Below are 16113 nucleotides of genomic sequence, written 5' to 3'. Positions count from 1 at the left end.
CTCATACTGTGAATGTCAATTGCCATACAATAGCATAATCAGTAAGGTGCCAGTGCTCGGATCATAAATTGCATCCAGGTCATCTTCTGCTTGTTAACGTTCTGGAATTCTGTTTTGGTGATGATCAGCTGATTCTGAATATACTATATATACTAGTATATATAGTATATATTTACTAGTAATATACCAGTATAATATACCAGTAGCAGAATATGTTATTTGAGTCTTCTTTACAAGAGGCTTCTCAAGATATTTTCCTAAGCTGCAGTCTTAAATAATTAAATTCTCTAGTTTGTTACAAAACTATTTTATGGCATAATGATGTTGAGTTCTAAGTACAACTGTTCTTTGACCACATCAGTGTGTTTTTAATCAGAGCATAGCTTTTTCTAATGCATTAGAACTAATTTAAGAAGGGTTTTCCTGACACCAACAGCACGGTTGTTTATTCCTTGTGTAGAAAATAAAGACAAGCTCTATTGGTTTGACAGCATCCTATCTCTGAATATTGATGAAGATAGTGATCTAACTCTTTTTCAATTGAAGAAGATAAATTTACTTCCCTGCAAACCATTTCTGTTGTCACTTTCACCAGAAAAATGATTTTGTTTCCGATGTCTATATAGCTGCTTGATATAGAACATAATGCTACTGGGTGCTCGATGGTGTGTCACAAATGCAGGTGAGGCAGCCTGAGAAGTCCTACTACAAAACATGCCATACTTAGAAGCACACATGGTTCTCTGTAAATAAGAGAAATGTCTATTATTTTGCTTTCTTAATTTATGCTAATAATAATATTGTGGTGTCTAGAACTAGCTTCCAAGCCTTAATAGAAAAGACTTTGCATTTAAAGTTCAGTACTCAAAGCTTATGCTTCCGGAGACAAAAGTGTTAAAATCTGAAAAGACCTTTCAGAAAAATTGCACTGAGTAATGAAAACAACTTTTTTTCTAAACATCCAAGAGTTCTTGACTTATTAAAATATGCAGATCACTCTAACACTTTGTTTAATTGCTGTTTCCTTAAACCCATCAAATCTTCTTAATTCTTCTCTTCTTTGTCCTTAATTAACACCCGTTCCCTATTGGCTCAAGTGTAACCCAGAAGACCTAAGCTTGTGAAATTCCTAACTTATTAAACCTAATTGCTATAATAATTAGCAACCATTGGCAAAATATTCATCACAGAGAAAGCACGAAGGCATCTAATTAACACTCTGAAAATGCTAAGCATTCACTTCTTGATATTTTACCTGCTATTTCATGTTTTCATTTCTGAAAGTATGTGACATAATACATTGTCCTAAGGAGAACTGGAATAGGAATTTCCTAAAAAAGCTGAATTTGTTAGAACTGAAACTTTTCACTTCAACAACTAAGCATTGGTTTTAAAAGCCTCATTTAATTTTCATTGGATATGGTTTCTCAAGCTCTTAATAGAATTCACAGATAGGAGAAAATCCAGAATAGAGAACAGCTCAGTAGCTCAAATTCTGCAGGATAGGAGAGATGGACAGAGTTGGACTTTGAACATAAGCCTCCTGTAACCAATGTGAGAACCATCGTTAGCAGGCTATGACTTGGTCTGAATTTCTTTTCTATTGAGTTTTCTGTGGTTATTCCATTCTGATGGGAATGATGAGCTAGAATCACATTTTAATACTGGTATGAAATTGCTGAGTTTATGTGATGCAGAATGGAAATATTTTGGAAATCTCAGAGATGTTTATGTGCTAGGAGAAAAAAAATGTGGTTGTTTTAAACCTATGGATTAATACAAAGTTAAATAAAACTACTAGCATCTAACATAGTATCTGTGTCTCATTGTTTACTTATACAAAAATGTTTTAATTCCATAATATATTGTTGCTTATATAGGATATCAAGAAGACATTATACAGAAAAAGAAGTAATAATTTTTAGCTTTTGTATAGTGTAGAAAGTTATTTCCTGCAGTGAAATGATCAAGCTATTAAACTCATTTCAGCCATGGATCACGTTGTGTTTATATTTATTTTTCTTGTAACAAAACAGACAGTTATCATAAGAGGCAAAACATTTCTACTGTCTTTTCTCATCTGAAATTCATCTGGCATCTTTAGGAATTTGGGCACATGATAAACATAGAACTGGATATTTTAATTATATTTTATCTACTTAGTTCAGAAAATAAAGTTGTGATTCTAGGGAAAATCTTTCCTGGTCATTATTCAGTTTTATCCTCTTTAACAGCTAGTCTCTCATGAAAAGTTGCATTTGACAGGCACTGAGCACTGTTCCTTTCTCAGGACAGTGTTCTGACACTGCTGTGATTTATCATTGTCATGTCACTTCTATGTTAAATGTAACACCAAGGTTGGCAAGATGGGAGACAGCAATATATATCATTGCAGACGTAGCACAAACAGCAAGCTTGATATGTAATCGAGAATGCAAGCAAGCAGAAGTTGTTCTGCTCTCTGTGGAGTGCTGCCATAGGGCAGACTGACTTGGCCTAAAGTCATAGTGTTTCAAAACAAGCACTTTAATGGGGCTCATTAAACAAAATATTTCAAGTTCAGTGGCTTTGGCTTGTATCAGAATATTAGACTTCAGCTTCTCCCATGCAGATTAGATATTTTTAATCAGAATTTTTTAATTTTCAGGCTTTTATGAAAATTTGATTTCTTTTTGTAGATGAAAATGATGAACAATGTTTTGGTTTTCCATCATTGTCTCTTGTTTTGACAGGGGAATACAAGCACACATATTTGACAACCTGGGCTGTTTTTCAGAGAATAACACCAAGAAGAGTAATTGGATAGTAGTTGGTTAGTGATAGTCTAACCTCATTTCACAGTCATAAAATACATTAAATTAGTGAAGAGACAATACTGCAAATCAGTGTCAAACTATTTTTTCTCATTTTTCTTTATGTGCTGGCAGTTGCCCATTTGTTTTTCACCTGTGAATGTGACACTAAAAAGTAAAAATTATAAAATTGAAAACAACAATGAAAATGGAAGGAAATAAAATATAAGGGAAAATGGCTAGCAAAACACAAAGGGGAAGGAGGGTCAAATTTACTTTCTATGTTCTTACAGTTATTCCTGACATAGTGTCTGATCTCTTCCCATAAGATAACCACAAGTACAATTTATCAGTGGTTTACTCCTTCTCCCTGCTCCCTAGGGGCATTTTGGACTGTAGATAGACTTCTAGTAAGACACAGGCTGTCTAGTAAAGAAAAAGGGGCCTGATTTACCAGCCTCTGAGATGTGCAGAGAAATGAGAAGAGAATAGCATATGGGAAATTCTTGACCTTTTGCAATATTGTAATGTTAAAAACAGAGAATTAAAGAATAGATGTTTATTGGAAAAGAAGAGGACCTGGGTAATTTACCACAAAAGTTTCTCCTCTCTAACATGTTTTGAAGTTAATAACAAACATAATGATCTGCAGTCACTGACCAGTGACTTATGATTGAAAATTTTGCTGGCTCAGGTCTGCAATTTGAACAGAGTGGGCAGTCTTGCAAAAATTCACCTCCAACATATGCTGTTGTTGAAAAACCATGAGAACAATCAGAAGGATAATACTGATCACTCATCACAGACTTCTAGACCCCCTGCACAAATTTGTATGGACTCCGGAAAGTGGCTGTGATGCTCCCAAACGGGCTGATGATTGCAGTATGCCAGGGATAAGATAATGGTTCAAATCCCCTCTTGGCAGAGGAGGGATAGCTGAACCAAGGTCTCCCTTGAGTGGTCATCATTTTTAATAACAAATTCTGAAATGAATGTCTGCATGTCTGTGCAAGAAAAAAAAATCAGAAGGTCTCAGGTTTTTCCCAATGTAGAATGAAAATCAGGCCTGACACTGTTTCACTCTGGCAAAATGGAATTCTTGTTTTTCAGTGAGCCCGATGTTTGTAGTTTGAATTTATCAAATCTAGTCAGACATAAAAATAGTTTTAATATGTGCCAATAGTTTCATTATCTGAGACAGAGCCCAGTTATGGAGAGAACTGAGAGAAAGAGCATATGTCAGAATATCTGAAAGAGACTAAATAGAGAATTAAAGAGAATCATTTCCCTGACTACATCCATATTTTAAAACATGCTGGAAAACAAATATTTTTTCTTTTAGATAGGTACAAAATCAGAAAACTTAGTAGGTGGATCTCATATCATTAGAATTTGGTTCACTACTTTTCTTGAATGTTCTTTTGTTCTGGGCAATGTCCATCCCTGATTTCTATTCTGGTTTCAAATCAGACATATTTGCAAGATCTGGAAAATACTCAGGTAAATTTAAAATATATTTCCTTATTTATGCAGAAACACACACACATGCAAAAATTTACAAGCAAAAACTAAGAGCACAATACAGCAAAAGAGTTGTGTGGTAAAATTGGATATCAGTTCCTGAAATTTACAGTTCAGCAGGACTAAGTGCAGGTGAAACAAGATTATTTTACATCAGATACAGTGTATGCTGATTAAACTAGGTTTCAGCCGAGGGATTAAAGAGCTCCTGTTATCACTTGCCTATGATGTTGTTGTGTATGTAGGATTGTTCTTATTTTCTTTAAATCATGGTCCATAAAGGCAAGTCATTTTTTTCCTTTGTTAAGATTTAATAGATAACCTGAAAAGTATAACTTTTAATATAAAATTATTTTGAGTTACAGATGTTAATAATAATAGCACAAGCAGGTTTTACAACAGATAAACCATGACTGTCTGATGGCCATCACAGCTATCATAGTGTAATACTCAATCAGCTATCATACTGTAATAATCAATTTACAGAGTGCCATAATGTATAACGTAACAACCAATTTACAGTATTCATATAGATTATCCTAGCATGTTTCTTACACTAACAAATGAAAAAAAGTTAATAAAATCTAATTTTTTTACATAATCCCAAATTAGAGTTTTCATTAATTTTGGAAAAAATATTTTGTTGTTGGCATTTTTAATGAATACAAGATAGATTAGAAAAATGAAATCATATAAGGGATTAAGTGACAGTTCACATAGTTAAGAAGAATGTAGTAATGTTGCAACTAGTAAACAGTTGCTGGGGCAGATAGGGAAGAATAAAGAGAAAATCAAAGAAAAAAAAACAGTGAATGAATGGACAGTAAATAGGGCATTTTGGAGAGGATGTGAATGGTCTCCCTTCAACAAGCTTTTAATTTATGTAGTCTCCTACTTAGCATCACTTTAATATCACCTCTGTTAACCAGGAATCTGCTGCTCCTTTTTCCCCTTCCCTTTACTCTGCTTCTTCAAACATTTTTTCTGGGAAAGGAAGCAAGAAAGAAGGAATTTATACCAAATGATTGCCCAGACTGTATCTGTTTTGTTGTTGTTGTTGGATTTTTGTGTGTGCATGTTGGGGGGTCTCTTTGGTTCGTTGGTTGGTTTGGTTTTTTTGTTTGTTTTTTTGCTGGCACGCTTCAACAGCCTTAGTCAAACATTATGAAGCAAAGTCTCTCTAGTCTAGTCTCTTAGGTAATTTAAATCTCTTAACAGCAATTTTATGGTTAGAGTTTGGGGTAGGTGGGAAAGGAGCCTGGAGGGGAGGGAAATTATATCAATTGTCTCTTACTCTGTATTATCCTTAGTTTAATCCACGATATAATGTTATGTCACCTAAGGCTTATTTATTTTGATTTCTCAAACAGTTGTTCAACATCTCTTCCAGAGCTCATAAGAATATAATACAGTTTTGGTTGTATGATATTGGATTTATATTCATCATTTTTAATATATGGTGTTCTCCATTAAGGAATTAGATCTGAATAGGTTGTTACTGGTGTCTCGTATAGCACAATTCCCTCACCCTCCCAGCTATATGGCTTCACACAGACATGCTCCATACTTTCTTGTTTTGTCACCTGCTCCCAAAGATTTGCCTTTGCATCTGATTTCCTGCATGGGAATTGAAGACTCCAAGTTTTATGTTTAAGAACAGACTGTACATTTTATCATATCATTGATTTATTATGATTCTTGCATATTACAAGATTACATCATTACTATGTAACTTATATCACTACATATACGATGGAGATTCTTTGGGTAGTGTGAGATCAGATATTTCCAGCTAGGTGTCCTTTCATTGTAAGGCAGACGTGGCTAGACTGACATCAGTGAGCCTGTATTCCAATTGCATTTTTGACACTGAATACTCCAGGCCCAATTCTTTGTGTCATTATGGGTCCAAAAATTATCTTGCTTATTCAAACTCATTCGCTGTGAACTCCCACTTCAAAGGAATTGTTTTCATACAATCAAAGAGAAGAGCTGAAGAGATTTAGTTTTGTAAACTGCTTTTATAGTATAGACTTATAATAACTAGCTAATCCTTTAGAAATCTATTTTAAAGATTATGATTCAATTTCTAAAATTAGCTACTCAAATCAAATTGGGCTTGAAAAGATTCAATTTAACAGTCTAAAGGCTCATCTTCAAACAGTTCCTACACATGCACATTCTGAGCTCCCTTTCTTGCAACCTCTTTTACCTTGTCTGGAGACTCTCCGCAGCTTGCAAGCTTTTCAAATCACTGTCAAAAGACTGAACCACTGAGTCATTTTTAAAAGTGAATATTAAAATAGTGTTTTTTTAGAAAAAGCATCCACTGTACAATAGAACTGGAATGAGTGCTTGTATATACACCTTAACAATCCAATCTTTTTGTGAAAAATATTGAAAAGAGAACATTCTGTGTGCATCTGACAAGCAGCATCTTGTTATACACGTAAGAATAATGAGACTCACAGCCAAGCTGGAGTCAAAAATAAAAATATCCTCCGACTATTTATGCAGTTACAGCTTTATTTGCAGACTCAGCCCAGCAGTAATGGCTAAAAGAAATGCTTACAATGGTTTTAATTTAATAGGGGCAACACTATCTATATTTGTCAAGATATCAACTCTAAGTACTTTACAGTACAGTGGGCTGTTCTTGAATTTATGAACCCATATTTCCCATCAACTTCAGAGATTAATCAGTATTTAAAAATCAGGTAATTGGTAGCACAAACATTTATGTCAAGTATTTTAATATAGTAACAGCGCTTAGTAACTACAAGTGAAAAGTCTCAGAAATATATGAACATAAGCTTATGACATCCAGAGACAACATATATTATGAGGTAGAATAATCATATTTCTTTTGTGTCTATTATAATGATACATGCCACATGGAAATGCCACTGCACCAAGAAAAAAATTAATGCAACAAATCCTAAACACTCTCCACAGTGTAATTTGATACAATATTTCTACACTGAAGAGTAAAATAATGTAAGCGTTCACAAGTGTACCATTTAAAGGAAAAAAAATGTTTCATAGACCCCAAGGCTATTGGTTGTTGCTTTCAATTTCCCTTTAAATATTGCATACTGTGCTTTCCTGGTGGCCACATTAACTTTCTTCTTTATTATAGCATGAGTTAATTACACTTAAACATCTTCCATTAGGTAAGTAAAGATTAATAAAAAATAAAATAACTGTTCACTGTCCATTAATTCTGGGCTATTTACAGAAGAATTTGGCATCAATTTAATAAAAATATAAGGCACACAAAAAATACATGACAGCCTTCTCTCCCTAATGCAACCCTTTCAGATTAATGGTAAACTCTTTCCTTATGTGACATCCCAATCTTCAGAATATTTCTTTTTATCTTCACCTATTTGCAAATAAAGTTTTGAGAATACACAGATTCTGAACAGCACAACTGACTCCCTTTAGACTCAATACCCTGTTTTTCAGCCAGCTCTGCTCACAGAATCTGGCATTACTGAGCTCACTCTAGAGTGTCTTTTGAGGAAAAACTGCTTATTACTCTTTTCTCTTAGTTACAATTAGAGTGGCTTTGCAAATGCTTCTCTTGTCCTCACCAATTAGCAACAAAAGTTAAAGGATAATTGATTTAAGAGAAGGATTAATAGGCTGGTTGGGAAAAAAAAAGACTTGCATTTCATTTAAAAAATATTGGACATGTGTTTATGCTTAGTTCAAGAGAATGGCAAATAGCCAATTTTTTTAGCTGAGTCATTTAGATGGTTGAGATTCAGATCTTTGGTCTGACTTTGAACAGTTCAGCATTTGAATCTCTGTTTCAAGTTTCCTGATCACTTCAAGCCATGTTATCCCTTCTGTTTCCCTGCTTTTTTAGACCTTACTTTTGGAGTCTGACAGTGAGAACACTGTGAAATGTACCATGATCGATATATATGAGTACTGTTATTTTGTCTTTGTCACTACTGTGGAATCATTGCCTATAATTTCTATAGTTGTGCTAAATATGGGTTTCAGTTTACTGAAGGAAGTAGTTTGAACCATTAGAGTTCACATTATCAGCTTTTCTTCCTCCAGCTCTCACTGCTTGTGTGTTGAATGAACCTAGGCCTGCTAGGTGGTGTCATGTTCAGCTCATGAAAGCCAGGGCGTGATTTAGCTCCTTAAATATAAATATAGTGTCCTTTGAGATGTCTTGGGTATCATGTCCTGTCCTCCAGATGTCCATCTAAAAGAGGATAGGTCTCCCATGGGTCCTTTATCACACGTTCTCCCCTATCTCTTAGGTATCTTAAACCTTTCAGATGACACAGATGCCTTGTGTAGGTAACTGAACCAAACCCATAGAGTGGGAATCAAGTTGGGAACAAGGCATTTAGATTGAGGTGCCTATAAATGTGGTAAGTGCGTAAGCTCCATTTATAATTAGTGGAGATCTGGTTAATAAAGCCTATGGATCTTAGACAATCATTCATATTACTGAAAAAATACTTCTCCTGGCTGATCAGTTAAATTTCTTTCTATAGTCTTTTGACTATTAACTAGATCTTCAAAATAGGATCTACATTCTAGGAGTCTTAACTCATGTGTAGACACCTAAACTCAGTTATTTTAATCTCAAGTTGAATCCTATTCATTTAGACAATTCACAAACCCATCTGCAGCATGAACCTAGATGAACCTCCAGCAGGCCTTGTCTTCCCTACCTTAAACCATAAACATCCATATAGAAATCATTGCTTCTTGCCTTGGCCAGCAAGATAAGAACAAAGAGTAAGTCTGGGAGCAACACACCACCTCAAACCTATTGGTATTCTCTGGCAATTTCTCAGTCTTGAGTCTTCTCACAGTGCCTAATGGCCATTCTACACAGAAGGTTGCCTTCATCTTTGGTCAGCTCATGAGGTACAAACTTATTGTCTCTGTCCTCTGGGACATGGTAAGCCTGAGAGTGATCAGCAAAGGAGAATCATTTTGTCAGTGATTTCTTTCATCCTGTGTTATCTTTTCTGGGTGGAGAAGTTCAAAGTCCACACTGTGTGCCTCAGGGGGCTATGATCATCTGAAGAGTAAAGTCCTCGTGAGATCTCAGAACTGCTTTATGGACACCTATTTGGGTTGTGTGCTTGACGTTCACACCTTTAGAAATTACCTCCTTTGCACTGGATCCAGATGTCAGTATACATTACCCCGACCTACTGTGAGTGTACACTATCCTGACCTACTATGCATTTCACAGCTTCAGTGAGGCACTGGGCAAAGCCATTCTACCAAGTCATGCTAAACGTGATGAGACATAAAAGACTACCTCTTTCCAGCCTAAGTCACTGGAAGAAGTGGTCTCCATTCTCAATAGGACCGTGGCGCGGTGGCGAGCGGCGCTGCCGGCCCTGCTGCCGCTGCTGCTCGCCGTGCCGGCGCTGCGCGACTCGCTCGCCGCAGGTAAGGGAACAAAGGGGCCGCGGGGCCGCGCCGCGCCGGGCCGCGCCGCCTGCGGCAGGTGTGCGGGGTCGGGGGGACCCCGCCGGGCTGGGCCGGGCGGCGGCGGGGGGCAGCTGGCTGCCGCGGGGGGTGGTGTAACGGTGCCGGGCGAGCGGGGGCCGCGCCTGGGGCGGGCGTCCCGGGCCGCGCCGCGCGCGCCGGGGTGGGCGGGAGCCGTTAGTAACGGCCGTTGGTGGGGGGGGGGGTTCCGCGCCTCCCCCGCTCCGCCGAACGGGCGGGGGAGAAACCCCGCGTCGCCGCGAGCGTAACCGCCTCTCCTCCGCGTACGTACACACACGTATATAAATATATATGTGCGTGCAACGTATGTCGTAGCGCTGTGCGGACTTGGAGTAAGTGGGTGACTTCACCTTGTTGCGCGGGCCGCGGGGGGCCGGCTCGCGCCGCCGTGCCCGGGCCGTGCGGTGGGATGAGGTGTTTCGGCGGGATGATGTCATCTGCGAGCTGCCCTTCCCGGGGGAGGGGGGTGCGGGGAGCCCCCCGCCCCTCCTGCGTGTGGGGCTTTCTGAGGGGCGTTTGGAGGTGCCACATGTCAGGCGGTAGTAACACCTGCGGAGTGCGGGGTGCGCTGGCTCTTTTTCCACGGTTTCTAATGCAGAAGTCAAGCGTTTGGAATTAGGAAACAGCAGAGCCCCTCGAAACACAAAATGCTGCTCTCCAAACATAGCCGGGGAATGATTTGTGCGTGTCATCCCCTCCATGACACGGCGCGGCCCAGCGTCAAGCCATCGTGGCGCCCCGCATCGCCGGCCAAGCAGAAGGGCCTGGGCGGGCTCGGCAGCTCCTCCTGGCCGCATCTACTCCCGGCACGGGAGTGCCATGGTAAATATGGCCTCTGAGGTTCATACTATTTAGGAATGAGGGAAAGTACTGTCTGTTACTGTAGAACATTTCTGAAGTGTCATATCTGAATGACAAGGATGTTTGCACTGAATACATGATATAACATAAAGTAAAAGTGTTATTCCATTCTTCTGGGATGAGCACAATCTCACACACAAGTAGCATTCGTTTTGATGATGTTTTTGACTCATTCAAGTAAGGAAAAACAACTAAGTGTAAGTTTAGTAATCTATGACTAACATGATTAAAGTACTTCAGTATCCATATCCATCTAGCCTCCATGGCACCATGACAGAAGGGCAGTATGAAGACAATATGTGCCTACAGCACACAAAGACAAGATGCCACAGATACCTAAATCACTGCATTTGAGTTGCAGCAACTCACAGCCACGCAAGCCATTTCCGTTCACAGTATTCTCCACATCCCAAACATCTATGCAATCAATATGCAATGTTACACAAGAATTCTCTATTTTTCCACAAATTAAACAATGAAAGTCTGGACATAATTTCCTTACCCTGAAGTTTCATTTAATCAGAAGTCCAGGAAATCAATTTACATATTCTCTGAGCTAGTGACAGCCAACAAACTGAGTGGTGTTCATATTCATTCTCCTGAATGATAGACAAGATAGACAAGAGCTTTGAAGAGACAGAGTCTTGAGCTCAGATCATTCTACAGATCACGACTGAGTTTCCCTACTGGTCACTCAGAAAAACTGAGAAAAATACTGGAATTGGCTGTACTTTGAACCAGTGTGCAAGACAGCAGGTAGGCAGTCTGAATTTAAGTGGTAGATTGAGCTCATGTTAACGTGACAATAGATGTACAGCCATTGTGTCCTAATGTGATAAGAAGATAATGAACTGGATTGCAAGGGCCTGTAGCAGAGGCTACTTCTTCTCATGTATAATGCTGAGCACACATTGTAGAACACTTTTATTAAATTTCAATACTATTATGCTTTGGCTATTCATAAGGATGAACTACAAAGATTCTATCTAACCTGTGGCAGCCTCAAGAAAGAAACATATTCATAACTTGTATTATGAATGTACCATTGTGCTTCAAAATTAATTACTATTGTTCTTTTTAATTTCTCAAAAAAAAAATATGATGACAGAAAGAAGATTGGCTTCTAAAAATGTTACATTTAGTATACTTTTGAAAGAAGACCAATAACTACCTAAGAGACAGAAATTACATCCCTGGTCAACTTCAGATGATTTAAACATTTAATAAACGTGCCATAGACAATTTTGTCTTTAGTAAAAGAGTAGATACTAGCAAAAATTTGGACATACTTCAAAATCACTTAAAAATAAATGTGACTATTTTTATTTAACAAATTGAGATAACAGTGTTATTTTACATTGTATTGTAGCTGTTTATGATGAAGATGTGAAAGAATATGTGAATAATAAAATACGTAAAAATCAGTTCACCCAGAAAATTAGGCTGTATTTTCAAAAGGAAACAGTAATAATATAGTTTTCTTTCTTTTGAGGTTACTAGGCATTTTGCCTTTGGCTTCAATGGCAGCAAAATGTTTAATTGGAACCAAGTGCCTTTGGGAATCCCACTTGTTGAGCTTAAAAAAAGAAAAAAGAAAAAGAGTAACTCTTGCAAGGGAAACCTGATTACATTTTCTGCTAAATTGTCATTTGGAAAAATGATAGGAGCACAGTTTTGAGATTCATCATTGCTATGATGAATGGATCTGGCTAAAAGACCTTATATATAGTCATCCAGATCTTCTTGTGAGAAACTGGGCATTTTAAAGACTCCTAATACATAAACTGGCTGTAACGAGAGCTTGAGAATATTGAAGGTTAGAGTTGTTGAAGTTAACACCGTATGGCTACAGCCCATTTCAAGTGGACAGGGGACTGATTTTATATTGAGGAGAATTGCTCTATTCCTGTTTTTTCTGCTATCTCGCAGGTATGCCCTTGAGCAAATCACTTCTTCATGTTGCAATTTCTCTACCTAGTTTTAACATTTTGAAAGAGAAGTGTTTTGATGCTTTAGCTTGACATGTCTTTTCAAATTGCATTTACTTATTTTTAAATTTACTTTTTTTTCTAAATTCAGATGAATTCAAATCAAAGCATGGTGCTTTGATTTTCTAAACATTAAACATTCTGATTACCCTTATAATGATCTGTTGAAATAATTTTTCCTTGGAACTTTCTAAAAGCTGCTCAAGGTTGTCACTGCTGCTGTCACCCCTCCTTTCAGCTGGGTTATCCTGTTCCTCACTGTTGATGGCACTTGCAAGAACCATCTTGGTGCTCACCAGGCTTCTCAATGAAACAGTTCAGAGAGCTGAACTGGAAGATATCCAGCTGGGAACTGTGTAGAAGGCTGAACTGGATTGACTTAAACTGTCATGGTTAAGCTTAACCTACTGTTGAATCATCTGTTGGAGAGTTAGCATGATTTACATGTCCAGATATGCCAAGGAATAGCTAAAAATACGTACATCTTCACAATTGTCATTTGTAAGCAGCAAATTCACAAGTTTGTTCTGTGGTCCCATGACAAGTGCCAGCTAGAGGGATATTCTTTTCTTAAGCAAACTGAAAAATATCTGCCAAAACCAGGCACATCATTCATAACACAAACACTCACAAAACATTTTTAACGCCTTGTCCTTTCTGGTTGGTCACCATAGTCCATGTGTTTCATAACAAAGGTGGTTGCAGCAAAGGAAGGCTTCTAACTATGAAGTACAGACATGACCACATACATCCAAGAATGTCTCCAAATCTTGTTAGAAAACTGAAACTGTTAGAAAACTGGTCAGAAAAACTGATTTTCATGTCATGAGAAGTTATGACATTTGTAGCATTTGGTCTCTTCTTAAAGAGCATGGAATTTTTAAACATTTTAGATTTTTTTCTTTCAATATCAGAAGTTCCTTAAAATGTTAATATTCTTTTATTTCACGATGTTTCTTTTCAAAATATTGACATTTTCTAATTTTCAATATATGAATATATCTGGAAAGTGGTTGAACAAAAGTCACGAAGGAAGTATTTGATGATGGTAACATTATGCTTTAGGTAAAATTTTATTTAGTGGTCACGGAATAGGAAACTCAGTGGATCCTCCCATATCTGTCAATTCCTAGTACATTGTAGTCTCTAATGTCTAGTTTATAGACTTACCCCCCTTCATCCTCCGTGGTCTCTTTATATCTATTGCCCCTCATTACAGCTGTGGATATTAACAGTTGTATTTCTCCTTCGATCAGAATTGTACCAAAAGATTCTGCTTTTGGAAGTGTTTCTCCTCCAACTTTCCCACCAGTGTTTAATATAAGCATTGAAACACATCAGATTAGATGTTGTTCTGGATTAATTCAAATCAGGCAAACTTTTGCTTTGTTGTTATTTTATTTAGACTGCTCTCCCCATTCCTAATTACTGATAGGATTTAAATTAGAGATATATATCCATTATGCAAAAGAAAAAAAGATCTATCAATTTGGCTAATCTAATTAGATTAATCCATTAGTAAAAATAAAAGAATATGGCTTTAAGCAGAGTTAAGTTTTGGGGCAATCTTAAATTGAATGTAAAATTCTAATTGGAACTGAAACCCAACTAATTCTTTCTTCACAGCTTATTTTATACTTGGTTAGCTGAATCAGGTGAAGAAACCTGAGCTAAGAGCTTGCCTTTTTTCCCCAGCATCCTGTAGCATATCTTAAATCCTGCAATGTAAGTAGCAATATTTACTGTATCTGACGAACATTAAAAACAGAAAATTCCATAGTAGGCATCTCTGGAGCGAAGGGTAAGACTGCAGTAGCTTAAAGATATTGCAGGATTAACTAAAAGATAAAAATGAATGAATTATGTGCATGTGCACAAGACCAGTAAATAAACACTATGATTCACAAGCTAGATAGCACATAGTGCATACAAAAAAAACCCCGTACAAAGGTAACACAAGGAGCAGCACATCAAAGAGGTGAGCACAATGAAGCAGCTTGAATTTTGTTCTATAAAAAGACAAGGAATGTCTGAAGAGTTTTGAGCTGGTACCATAACCAATATCAAGGCCCAATATCAGAGGCTTCTGAGTAGATGCCTTTTGCCAGAGGACCCTTCTCTAAGCAAGCCACAGACTAGACCTGAGGTGCATCCTGTTCCTTGGCGGTGAGTATATACATCCTCCCTGAGTGCAATTGCTTCTGACAGAAAAGATTGTTCTCAAATGCTTGTGGGAGTGGCTCCAAGTCCTTCAACAAATAGATTAGCTGGAGACCTTTAAAATGTTCACATCTAAACTTCCAGCTAAATTTTTCTCTTATGGAGTTAAGCAGTAAACTGATTTTATTTTTAGTAAATAATGAAAATGAATTAGCTGGATAAACCTATTCTGTCTCAAGTAATGGTAGAAGCCTGGTCTCAGGTACACATTTGATTGATATATTTATGCAAAAGGGGTATAATTTTTAACAGTAATTTATTTTTAAAGTTCTCTATGAGATCAATTGGTTTAATTTGTTTTTCACACCTTATGTTCTTTTTCCTAGGAGCAAAGCAAAATGCATATTCAGGCACAGAGCTTGCATCTCCTCCCTCAAAGTCTACTCCCCAAAGCGCAAGTGAATCGCTGTGCTTTCAGCAGTGAAATAATTGAACAGTCCAGCTTGAGTATTCATTTTTCTTCAAGGAACAAATTGCTAACAGCAAGCTCCTGGGTATAAATTGCAATCCTCTGGGAATTCTAACAGCTACTTGAGGTCTTTGTTAAAAAAAATAAAAATAAAAAATCCCTAAGTGGCAGTAGTATAGTGATGGAGATCATGTACAAAATGCACTCACTACAGTATGAATGTTGAATGCAATGTTTGAAGTTAATGCAAAAGTTGAAAGTAACTTCTAAACCCAAAGGAGTTCAAGTACTTTGGGAAATTAAAGTATATGATTTAATTTCTTCTTCCTTGACCATAACCAAAAATAAAATATATCAAACTGTAGCCTGTAGTTCAAAATTAGTGATCAAACTGATGAAAGAGCAGTTGATCTACTGCAAGAGTCTCTGAACATTATCAGAAAGGAAACATGAACTTACAGTCCAGCCATTTGGGCAATGATGCATATTATATACAAGTCAATCAGACTTCAAAGCCATTTAGTGATAATGACTAAAACTGTCTGAAAAAATTCCTTGGATAGTTTTGGAAATAATCTATTTGCCTTCCTCAACCCAAAGTCATTCTTGGGCAGCATTACTGCATACAATAATTCAGCACTGTAAAGAATATTGTTTAGGAATTAATGGATGAAACAAGTAACAATATTTTTTTTCTTGTGAAATATGTATCCTGTATTCATACTGAGCAACGTTTTCCTTCATATAAATAGATCTAGCTTTGTATTTATAAAAACTGATTAAGTAACATTTCTAAAATGAATCAGAATAAAGATACTGACCT

At 37.2% G+C, this 16113-nt stretch overlaps 1 long non-coding RNA gene across 1 annotated transcript; it reads left to right on the top strand.

Moving 5' to 3' along the window:
• Positions 1 to 9664: 9664 nt before the first annotated feature.
• LOC112978729 (uncharacterized) lies at positions 9665 to 15855 on the top strand. Its single transcript, XR_003257996.2, has 3 exons — positions 9665 to 9752; positions 10411 to 10634; positions 15208 to 15855. It is a non-coding gene; the product is annotated as an uncharacterized LOC112978729 (long non-coding RNA).
• The last annotated feature ends 258 nt before the right edge of the window (positions 15856 to 16113 follow it).

This window comes from Dromaius novaehollandiae, chromosome 1 (assembly GCF_036370855.1).
Source record: "Dromaius novaehollandiae isolate bDroNov1 chromosome 1, bDroNov1.hap1, whole genome shotgun sequence".
In the NCBI taxonomy this organism is placed as follows: domain Eukaryota; kingdom Metazoa; phylum Chordata; class Aves; order Casuariiformes; family Dromaiidae; genus Dromaius; species Dromaius novaehollandiae.
This window is presented reverse-complemented; position numbering and strand designations above follow the sequence as displayed.